The sequence below is a fragment of the Periplaneta americana genome, chromosome 7, assembly GCF_040183065.1.
Source record: "Periplaneta americana isolate PAMFEO1 chromosome 7, P.americana_PAMFEO1_priV1, whole genome shotgun sequence".
NCBI lineage: Eukaryota > Metazoa > Arthropoda > Insecta > Blattodea > Blattidae > Periplaneta > Periplaneta americana.
The window spans coordinates 116,056,654-116,065,205 of NC_091123.1; the positions used below are offsets into that span (position 1 = coordinate 116,056,654).

An 8,552-nucleotide genomic window follows, 5' to 3' on the forward strand; every position below is an offset into this window, starting at 1 on the left:
AAAAAGTAACAAGAGATAAAGAAAAACATAGATGTTACAGTAATTTAAACTTTATGTTGTCTCCCTAAACAATAATTTTAATTGATTTTTTTTTAATGAGGAGCATTAGCAAATTGAATGTTTGGTAATTTAGCTGTTATCTTGTTATAGAGCCTTGGACCGAAATTGCTACTGTGATTATAAGCAACAGTTGTGGTCCTGTAAAGCTTATGATTGTCTGATCTTTAGTCTTATATGTGAATACAAATTAAATATATTTCGGTTTTTATGTACGAAATTCTGTAAGGCATTGTTATAAATTTGATGAATATTGAATACTTTAATTTCTGAATACAACAGTTAAGACATATTTATATTATTCTTTTCTGTAGCAGAGTTATTGGCATGAGGGAGGTACTAAAAGCACAACCCCATCCTATAATACCATATTATAATATAGCTTGTACTAATGCGAGGTAAATCATTCGTAAAGTATGGATAGTCAAGTAATTTCACAGGATAACAAAATAGTGAATACTTTTTTTTAATCTATTGCAAATAAAAAAAACATGTTTATCCCAATATAATGCTGATCGATTATTATTCTGAGATACTTAACTTGAGGAGATTCATTTAGAATAGGACAGTTACAACTACAGAAGAGCGTCTCGTTTAGGCACAGTGTAAACGTTAACAAAGTGCAGGTAACGTGTGAGAAGAGGACCAGGCGTTCGGTAGACACGAGGGATGCACAAGGTTTTTAGTTACATTTATGACGGAGCATTAATTGAAATTATATTTTCCGAAAACACACAAAACAAAAGAACACAAATTTCATAACTTTATCATATACACATTTTAACAAACAAGCAATAAAATTGTAACGTTGAAGTAATTCAATATAAGAAATCAAATTTTGGTACTTATATGATATTGCTTTCAAGCATTCAAGTCATGAATTTCATTCTATCTATGATTAACATAATATCACCGTCTTGTGTGGCAGAATTAACAAAATTACAGTATATTGGTCTGAAGTGACAACACTATTTCCTAAAATTATCCATTCTCAAAGTTTAATTTATTCAGGTATATCCTGAGGAGGGTATGTTAGGCCTATGTTAGTCTTACAGAAAATGAAATTAATGACAGTAAAAATGCTGCTTGAAAGCAACATCATAAAAGTAGCAAAATTTGATTTGTTATATTGAATTATTTGAACGTTACAATTACTTGTTTGTTAAGCCAAAGGGAAAGCCAAAAATGGAGGTATTCTAATAGGTACAAGATAGGAAGGATGTTATAAGAACGACTGAACAGTAATAGGATAGAGAGTCCACACCTGTGGAGTAACGGTCAGCGCGTCTGGCCGTGAAACCAGGTGTCCCGGGTTCGAATCCCGGTCGGGGCAAGTTACCTGGTTGAGGTTTTTTCCGGGGTTTTCCCTCAACCCAATACGAGCAAATGCTGGGTAACTTTCGGTGCTGGATCCCGGACTCATTTCACCGGCATTATCACCTTCATTTCATTCAGACGCTAAATAATCTAGATGTTGATACAGCGTCGTAAAATAACCCAATAATAAATAAATAATAGGATAGATATGACAATGATTGTGTTCTATTCTATTAGTCCCTCTTGAGGGGAGGGTCACAGGTTGGGGACTGTCATCGCACGTAGATCTCAACGAGGAATGGAATGGCTTGCATGCCATAACCGTATCGTATTACAAACCGCCAGCGATGTTAAGACTGGTTCATAATAAACCGGGAACGGAAACGAGAACGGAAATATTGTTAAAATAAATGTATTAAAATGTGAGCAGTCACAATTAACTATTGTGAACGCTCACATTTAAATACATTTATTTTAACATTTCCGTTCTCGTTCTCGTAATCGTTTCCGTTCCCGGTTTACTGCTTGTTTACAATAGGTCTGAGTGCGCGACACTATCTCTTTATATTTACATCAGGTTTCCTGCGTCCGTCCGTCTACTACCACGGGTCCAAGTTCGGTGGCGCCCGCAGCCGAGTCTGCATTGGAAAAAGTTCGAAATATGGGGAAAAAAACGGAAATGATTATGAAAGAAGGGAAGTATAATTTTATGACGAAATGAGTCCGAGGTCTAACGCCGAAAGTTGAGGGGAAACTTCGGACAAAACCTCAACCTGGTAACTTAGTCCAACCAAGATATGAACCCGTGCCCCCTCGTTTCATAGTCAGACATGCTAATCGTTGCTCCACAGCGCTGGATTTATGATTGTATTAGAGAACAATATAATATTGAATTGATAAACAATTCAGTTACGACACAAAATGGAATTGAATAATGAAATGAGGTAATTCTCTGGAAAAGGCATGACTGAACTAAGTCAACTTTGCATCTGTAATAGTAACATTGAGTAGCGCCAATAGGCCTATATGTAACAGAAACAACGTAAAGAATAGATATTGTTTCTGAATATCAACCTTACAGCATGTCATATGAATTTAGTGATGATGAAGAAATAGACTTGAATCAGTGTTTCGTGCTTCGAAACTACGAAGAAAGTTATATAGAATTCTGTGTTGAGAAACAATTGATTCCTAATAAAGAAGGACAAAATATGCGCATTGTTAAGCTACAGGACAAGTTCGTTGGCATAGAAAACAGTTCTTTTTAAGAGAGTGATGGATACATTCACGGCGTTTTTAACCCTCATATACAGTGAATAACAGAATTATTCGGACACTTAATATTCCAAATGTTTATGTGTATGTTACTAAACATGTTTGCAAAAACGCAGAAATTACGCTTGCGGTTACGTCAAATAAATCAATTTGTATAATATGGACATAAAAAGAGCTTGCTAATGAAATGGTATGTTAATATATTTATATAAAAATAAACAAATGTACAATTTACTGCGTAACAAAAAATATTCGGACAGTCCTGTTGGTCCTATTCTGTACACCCCTGTTGATCACTTACATTACAAAGTAGGTGGAGGTACCGAGTTTCAATAATATGCGAGAGTACTTAGTCTTACTTGTTCTGTCGTTTCAGCAAAACGGAACACAAAATGGGGCGTAAAGGTAAGCAAACAACATTTAATCAGAGGCAGTTAGTGATATTCCATCACGAAAAAGGGAAAACCATTCGAAACATTGCAGATTTACTTCAGATGAAGAGAAGTACAGTGTCTGACATAATTCCCAGATATAAAAACGAGGACAGAATAGAGCTGAGAAAGCAAACAGGTTACCGAAAAGTCCTCACAGACAGAGAAGAATCTCTTATTATCAGACAGATTAAAAAGAATCCTCGTATACGTGCCCCGAAGTTAACTTCTGAAATTGAATCGGCTACGGGTAAATAAGTGCATGCCCAAACAATTAAGAGGGCAATACATAAACGGGGCTACAACGGAAGAATAGCACGAAAAAAGCCTTATGTTTGGGAAAGGATCAGACGTAAACGACTTCAGTTTGCTAAGGAATATGGAAATAAAGGCGAAGATTGGTGGGAAAAGGCTCTTTTTTCTGATGAGAGCAAATTCAATGCTTTTGGCAGCGATTGTAGAAAAATGGCCTGGAGAAAGCCTAAGGAGGAAATGAAAACCAAGAATTTGCGAGCTACTGTTAAACACGGTAGAGGAAATGTAATGATATGGGGGTGCGTGTCAGCTTCTGGGGTTGGTGAATTGGTGTTCATCGAGGATATCATGAAGAAGGAAGACTATCTACACCTGCAACATAATTTAGTGAAAAGTGCAGAAAAACTTGGAATTGAAAAGGAATTTATGTTTTACCAGAACAACGATCCCAAGCATAACTCCTATATTGTACAAGAATTTCTGCTCTACAAATGCCTAAAGTGCTTCATCCTCCTCCACAATCGGCTGATTTGAACCCTATTGAACATTTATGGGAAGAACTTGACCGGAGGATTGGATCAAGGCCTATTTCTTCTAAAGAAGAGCTAAAAGCAAGACTTCAAGAAGAATGGGTGAAAATTCCTATAGACATAACAAAAAAATTAGTACACAGCATGCCACGCCGACTGAAAGAGGTTATTAAACAGAAGGGTGGTCCTACAATGCACTAATAATGACGAACTGGAATAGTATTCTTTGTTTTCAGAAAGTGTCCGAATATTTTCGTTAGTATTATAAATCAAATGTATTCCTTTATGTTTTAATAATTAGAAGAAAATTAAGTTAATTTGCATTGTTGTGTTGAAAATGTTTATATGAAATGCGATACTTTAGGGAAAAATAAGTAAAGCTTCTTTATATGTAAATATACGTCATTGAATTGTTAGTTGACGGATGTCGGAATATTTTTGTAACTCACTGTAGAATTTATAAACTCAGAAAATTCTGAAGTGCAGACTCAGGCAGCATGAAGTTTATGAAAATATCTCAGATGAGAAACTGAAAGAGAGGGACGTGAATATGCAAATGTAAATGTGAATATTTTTAGATTTATTTAGCCTACTTTCACAAACACAACATGAGAGGTTACAGCAGGGCTACTACTTAGAAAAATAATTCTTACGGTCATCAACAGTATAGTGAGAGCGCCTACCCATGATAGGGAAAAGAAGACATGAATTTCATTTAATGTACTACAACCCTGAGCCATAAGTTTGAAACGGTGGAACCAAAAAGGTGTACTATAAGGTATCCTACAAACAAAACTCAGCTCGAACTCCTCGCGGCGCGCATGCTATACCCCTCTTACCCCTCTGCAATAGGCTTGAGGGCATGCTGGGAACGGGAGCATACGTCATCTGGGCGAGACAATCACGCCCGCTGGTTTCTACGCACTGAATTTTCCTTGTTGGATGCCTATAGTATGGCCGTCAAGTTACCCGTAGTTCAACTCTTTTTCCTGTGTGTTTATCAGCTGTTTTGTTCATATTATTACGATTACGAATTATTTCGTGTTGTGAATATTTCAAAAGTGTAGTCAAATTCTGCATGTGTTATTTTTTTTATAAGTAAGCTAATATTCTGTTCGACTCAACTGTAGAATATGTCCGTTGATATATCCCCCTATGCTTTAACATATGAAGGAGTGTCAACATCCTTCTTGATAAAAGGAAGAATGTGGAAATGTGTTCAGTCCATGTCACAACCACAACACTTTTAATAAATGTACAGTGAAATGTACATTGATATAATAATCTGCTAGTACTCCTGTTACCTCCACATCTATTCTAAACCGTTTACGTATGACCGAAACCGGTAGTAGAAATTTAATATTTGGCAATTGGCGGTATTTCGCGGTGGATTATGGGGCGTAAAAGGTGTAGTTTGACGTCATATCCGTCACACCGATTTCAAGCATATTTGCGTGGATTATTCCCTCCTTTCCTATTATCCTCTCAGATGTATTACCACAGTCTAGTATATGCATTCACGAAGCTTGAGTTGTTGAGGGTACTAGGGACAATAGACTGTGCCGGTACTATTTCGCATTGTCTGTAATGGGGCAATAGTAGCGATCCTAGTGGTTAGCAACTATCTATGGATGCATGTTTCCTACATTTTGAGCTTCATGACTGTATATACTAGACTGTGGTATTACCATAGACAGTGTGCACAAAAGAAAACACCGATTAGTATTTATAATGCAAGTGTATAAACGACATGCTTGTATGAAAGCCTTTCCTTGGAAATGTTTAGTAATTATTTTAATAGGATGGAAAAAAATACGATCTTGTGGGTTTATTAGTGATAGTTTGTCTGTACGGCGTACGAGTCCTCAAAGGTTTGGGGAAAGATGAAGAGAGTCACATCTTGTTTAGACGTTGGTAAACTTGTAAAAACGTTGTAAATTGTAAAAATATTCTAAAATGTCAGATTTTACTTAATTACCTTCGATTTTGAATGCATAATATAGAAGTAAAGCGAATCTGTAGCTACGTCATGGATGAGCGATCACGGATAGCCTGACCTACTTAACAGTCGGCAGATGAGCTGGTGGATTAGAATTGAAGATCAAAAGAAGAAAGGATATTTTGTGTGAGCATCGGTGGTTCAGTGGTAGAATGCTCGCCTGCCACGCGGGCGGCCCGGGTTCGATTCCCGGCCGATGCAATGTTTTATTTTTACTTTTATAACTTCGAAGAAAATAGGTTGCCGTTGAGAACTCATTAATTCTGAAAACTTCAACGCTGCATTTATTAAACTTACCTGTGTTGTTTCGAATTATGTGTCAACTATCCTGTTTGAGCTTGCTTAACTTGTTTTGTATTTTCTTAGACTCTCCCAGTCTTCATGTCTTTCCTTGGTAAGGTCATTTCATTTCATTTCATTTGTTATACTGTATTATTATAATGAAGATATGAGATTTCTGTTCCTCAGATAATTATAGCTGCTAATATGTGTGAAAAAATATTTACACTTCCGCCTATGTTAGTTTTTAAGAAAAGATACATTAAATGTAATAAGGTCCCTGAGCCAAATAACGCCATGTTTACCTTTAACGCCACCCTATTAATTTTTGTTAACGACACAAATTTTCGGAAGTGCACTACTGTAGCCTGCATTCGCTTGCAATCTAGTGATGAAATGAGTTACTAGCTGTCCGCTGACATTTACGAGTGACATGATATTCCATCATTTTCCTGTTGTGTGTTGATAGTGAATGGCTATTCTTATATCAAGGTAAGAGGCAATAGTTTATTTTGTGTGTTGAGCAAATAATGACTATATTAAACTATATATTTTCGTGATCTATGTATAGAAAGTATTTGCTATCTATAAAATTTGGAAATGTTAGAGAAACAGGCATGTCATGTTATCAAGTACTCAGTAGCGCTTTAACGCCATGTGGCGTTAAAGGTCTACAGACAAAATTTTAGGTTATGTTAGTACTAAGGCTGACAGTACAGCATCAGCAGACTGTTCTGGCTAGGAGAGGTGCAAGAAAGAGCATCTGGTTGCATCTGAGCACGCATAAAATGACACAATAAATTGATTGTTACATGCGCTAATGTTCTTTGTACACGTATGGTTATCTTCAAAAGCCAGCGTTTGTAGCCGGAATGGGAGACAAATATGCCTCTTGGAACAGAGACTGCCATAAGTGCCAAGGGCTCTATGACAACTGCTGTATTCGTCCATTGGCTTGACCAATTCGCCCGATATAAGGTGGCAGGAGAGGTGGTGTTGATATTTGATGGAGCATCATCTCATCTGGACTCAAACATTACAAGTGCCACTGATAATTACGGAAACACATTGCATTGCCTTTCCAGTAATACAACACATGAGCTGCAACCCATGGATAAAGTACAACCACTAGCTGGATGTGTTTTATAACTGTTAAAATGTTATGTTTTATTTAACGACGCCCGCAACAGAGGTTATATCAGCGTCGCCGGATATGCCGGTGTGTTTTATATGTGAAGGAGATCGCGTTGAGAACATGTTATTATGTTCATATTGTGCGAGGTATTTAGATGATAAGTGTGGAAACATCAGGAAAATCACTAAGCTTTCAACTTACAAATGTTCAGAATGTGCAGTGATGATATTGGCTCAATTGCTTATCGAACTTTTTTTTTTTTTTTTTTGAAAACATTCATATTAAACTAAGGCAAATGCTTTTGTGTTTAATAACTTTCTACTGTATCACATCGTCTCTTTTTTAAAGTAAGGAGTCACTGGAAAACATATTTTCCTAATCCATCTGGTGTTTCAGATTCAGATCAAGAATCTTTCATTAGTATTGAGAGATTTTGTATCTTTTATTAACAGAAACTCAAATTTAGTTGCTTAGTTCAATTGTGTTGCTTAGGAAAAATAATTCATTAATAATTATAAGTGTATAGGTTACTATAAAATAGGTGGCGTTAATTGGACAACCTGTTCCTAATAACGCCAGTTTAAAAATTTTTCCTGTTTGAGTTCTAATTCTTGTTCGGTGTATAATATATCCATTTTCATTGTGCTATTTTGTAAAGATAAGATTACAGTTTCTATTTCATAATTTTCGTGTTTGTACATAACTTATTTCCAGAGTAAAAGTGACTGAAGTGTTAAGGTGGCGTTATTCGGTACGTGTACCTTATCTTGAATTAATGGGGAGAAAAGTAATTTAAAAGAACTCGTTGATATAATTATATTACTCATCAAATCAGAATGAAATTCGTGTTGTCTATGCAAGTGACACACATATACGAATTTTCGGAAAATTTGGTCATTATTGATTTAATACTTTAAGACAGATCTGGGAAATTTATGCGTTAGCTTGAGCGATCTTCAGGTAGCGGTCTCCTTCTATTCCTGCAATTGTGTTCATCGTGGACGTAAGAATCGATCGGTGGCGTGCAGTGTGTAAGATACATTTACATATTTTGTTGTAAACAGAAAATTAAATATAGTATTTATGTACAGCTGTCAAAAAAAAAAAAGTGGCCGCACTCGTGAACAGCGAATATTTTCAAAGTCCACTTCGGGTCGCGGCGATGTTACACGATGCATGTGCTTGTACAAGCAGTTCCGGAACTATGAAAGCGTTCCATATTTGCTCCTCGCAGACCAGGGGTAGAATGCTTGTTTAATGATTCAAAGGTTTTG

General features: G+C 36.3%; 1 non-coding gene across 1 annotated transcript; it reads left to right on the forward strand.

The window, feature by feature from the left end:
• The first annotated feature begins 5,994 nt into the window (after nt 1-5,994).
• TRNAG-GCC (transfer RNA glycine (anticodon GCC)) lies at nt 5,995-6,065 on the forward strand. The gene has a single exon. It is a non-coding gene; the product is annotated as a tRNA-Gly (tRNA).
• The last annotated feature ends 2,487 nt before the right edge of the window (nt 6,066-8,552 follow it).